This window comes from Rhinopithecus bieti, unplaced genomic scaffold, assembly GCF_001698545.2.
Source record: "Rhinopithecus bieti isolate Rb0 unplaced genomic scaffold, ASM169854v2 scaffold_6717, whole genome shotgun sequence".
NCBI classification, from domain to species: Eukaryota; Metazoa; Chordata; class Mammalia; order Primates; family Cercopithecidae; genus Rhinopithecus; species Rhinopithecus bieti.
Window position 1 is genome coordinate 129,975 of NW_016805334.1, and position 3,715 is coordinate 133,689.

The 3,715-nt window shown below is 39.2% G+C and overlaps 1 protein-coding gene across 1 annotated transcript in view; it reads right to left on the reverse strand.

Moving 5' to 3' along the window:
- KIAA0586 (KIAA0586 ortholog) overlaps positions 1-3,715 on the reverse strand; it is a 132,802-nt gene that overhangs the window by 49,480 nt on the left and 79,607 nt on the right.

Below are 3,715 nucleotides of genomic sequence, written 5' to 3' on the forward strand. Positions count from 1 at the left end.
GTGGCACATATACACCATGGAATACTATGCAGCCATAAAAAAGGATGTTTGCGTCCTTTGTAGGGACATGGATGCAGCTGGAAACCATCATTCTTAGCAATCTATCACAAGAACAGAAAACCAAACACCGCATGTTCTCACTCATAGGTGGGAACTGAACAATGAGATCACTTGGACTCGGGAAGGGGAACATCACACACTGGGGCCGATCATGGGGAGGGGGGAGGGGGGAGGGATTGCATTGGGAGTTATACCTGATGTAAATGACGAGTTGATGGGTGCAGCACACCAACATGGCACAAGTATACATATGTAACAAACCTGCACGTTATGCACATGTACCCTAGAACTTAAAGTATAATAATAAATAAATAAATAAAAACAAAAGCAATACCAATCACTAGCATATATAGTTGATTCTCATCTATGGACCACAGTTATATTCTGTGGTCACCAGGAGAAAATCTTGAAACAAGAGGAACAAGTTAGTTTTCTATAGGCAAAGTCCTTTTAGTCAACTGTTGATAGTCTCTGATTCTATGAAGTACATATAAGATAGTACTTTTCATGCTCCAAGCATTATTAAAGAGAGCAACACCATGTGCCAAGCACTGTGCTTACTACTTTACATGCATTGTCAAATACATGTACCTAATAACTGTAATGAGATAGACACTATTACCTCCACGATAGCCCCCAATGATCCCTGCCCTCTTGGTATTCACACCTTTTTAAACTCATCTCTTAAGTTGTTCCATGATTGGTTTGTGTTATCAATGGAATATGACAGAAGTGATGGCATGTCACTTTAGAGATTAGGTTATAAAAGACATTATCAGCTGGGCGCAGTGGCTCACACCTGTAATCTCAGCACTTTGGGAGGCTGTGGCAGGTGGATCACTTGAGTTCAGAAGTATGAGACCAGCCTGGCCAACATGGCAAAACCCCATCTCTATAAAAACATACGAAAATCAGCCAGGCATGGTGTTGTGCATCTGTAGTCCCAGCTACTCAGGAGCTACTTTCTCTCAAAAGAAAAAAAAAAAAAAAAAAAAGACAGTATTGTTTCCATTTTGATTGCTTACTTTCTCTTGGGAGATGCCTGCTACCACATCATTCATGGCCCTATGGACTGTTTAACATGGTGAGGAAGTGAAGCCTCTTGCTAAAGGCACATGAGTGAGCTTGGAAAGTGGATCCTTCAAGCCTAGTCAAGCCTTCAGATGACCTCAGTCCAAGCCATCATCTTGACTGCCACGTCAGGAGAGATCCTGACAACCACCCAGGTAAGCCACTACCAGATTTGTGACTTTCAGAGTTCTGTGAGATAATAAGTATTTGTTGCCTTCAGCTGTTAGATGTGGGGTAATTTTGTACATAGCAATATTATCCCCACTTGACACATGAAGAAATTTGGGTTCAGGAACATTAAGTTACTTGACCAAAGATATACAGAGCTGGAATTCAAACCCATTTCGGAAACTCTCAAAGCCTAAACTCTTACCTATTTTGCTATACTGCCTTACGTATGTGCTCAGTCTTGTGTTATACCATGTTACTTATTTTTTCCAATCAAACAAATACCTACAATGTATCTAACATTAAAAATGCACTGTCCTATAGGTAATCTGCTAGGGTTACCAGAAATTTAAGAAAGGACCAGAGAGGCTATCTCCTCAGGGAGTTTATTCCGTAACATTTCAACTAAGTGCCTAGTTGCTCTCAGGTACCTAGTAGCTCTTAAGTACCTAGCAGTTCAAGTGATCTGCGAGAGCCACCTAGTGTTAACTCTGTTTAATTGCATTCTGCACATTTAGCTGGACATAAAGGTAAGTCACATTTCATGCTATTTGAATCCTACAAATTTTAAAGAATGTAAAACATTAATACTCTCATTATGTGTACAAAATGAGAAATGAGGCCAATCTTTACATTTATTCACATGGGAAATTCAGTCTCGAACTTCTCCCAATTCTGAACAATACAAGGTATTCACTCAACATGAAACTAAATACTCTAACTTCAGGCTTTTCCTTTTCTGATTTCTGGCAAATCTGCATGCCTCCAGAAGTTTCTTTTCACTTAAGAGAAAGAAGCAATGGGCATTTAAAAATCAATAATAAGAATATAGCAGATCCTCATTTATTTGTAAATTACATATTTGCAAATTTACCTACTTGCTAAAATGTATTTATAATCCCCAAATCAATACTTGCAGCACCTTTGTGGTCATTTGTGGACATGTACAGAGTGGTGAAAAACTTAAATTGCCTTATATGCATTTTTCCAGTTGATGCTGAACAAGGATACATTCCACCTTACTTCAGCTCTCATACTGTAAACAAGTGACCTTTTCACAGTATATGTAAAGCTGTGTTTTTCACATTTCATGTTTTTTTTGTTTGTTTGTTTTTTGGTGATTTCACTGTTTAAAATGGCCCCTTAGTGCTGAGGTACTGTCTAGTGTTTCTTTCTTTCTTTCTTTCTTTTTTTTTTTTGAGACAAAGACTTGCTCTTGTTGCCCAGGCTGGAGTGCAGTGGCGCGATTTCAGCTCACGGCAACCTCTGCCCTCTGCACCTCCCGAGTTCAAGCAATTCTCCTGCCTCAGCTTCCCAAGTAGCTGAGATTATAGGCGCCTGCCACTATGCCTGGCTAAGTTTTGCATTTTCAGTAGAGATGAGGTTTCACCATGTTGGCCAGGCTGGTCTTAAACTCCTGACCTGAGGTGCTTCGCCCACCCTGGCCTCCCAAAGTGCTGGATTACAGGCGTGAGCCACCGCGCCCGGCCTGTCTAGTGTTTCTAAGCACAAAAAGGCTCTTCTGTTGTGTCTTGTGGAGAAAATATATGTGTTAGATAGGCCTCCTTCAGGCACAAGTTACACTGCTGGCTGTGAGTTCAATATTAATGAATCCAAAATATATATTAAATAAGATTTCTTTAAACAGAAACATAAATAAAACCAGGTTATATATTGATCAGTTGATAAAAATGTTATGACCAGAGGCTCACAGAAACCTAATCCTGTATTTATCCTAGGAGCAATGGTTCAATATTTGTTAATACATTTGTGGTGACCACAGAATATAACAATGGTCCATAGATGAGAGTCAACTATATATGCTAGCGATTGGGATTCTCTATTCTATCCTTATTTCCAATGTGTCACAACAGAAAGTTTATTTAAATTCTAAAATAGTCCCGAATGCACTAAGTGCTACTAAAATCCATATAGTATAAGGAATAAATATCTACAGTATTATCTAATTTAACCTTGTCCTAAAGATCCGTTATGTCAGTTTTCATGGATTTGTTATATTTTTCTAGTACATATTAAAATAAATGCATCGGCTGGGCACGGTGGCTCACGCCTATGATCCCAGCACTTTGGGAGGCTGAGGCGGGCAGAATACCTGAGGTCAGGAGTTTGAGACCAGCCTGGCCAACATAGTGAAACCCTGTCTCTATAAAAATACAAAAATTAGCTGGGCATGGTGACACATGCCTGTAATCCCAGCTACTTGGGAGGCTGAGGCAGGAGAATAGCTTGAACCCGGGAGGCAGGGGTTGCAGTGAGCCAAGATTATTCCATTGCATTCCAGCCTGGGCGACAGAGCAAGACTCCATTTCCAAAAAATAAAATAAAATAAAATAAAATAAAATAAAATAAAATAAAATAAAATAAAATAAAATAAAATAAAATAAAATAGAATAGG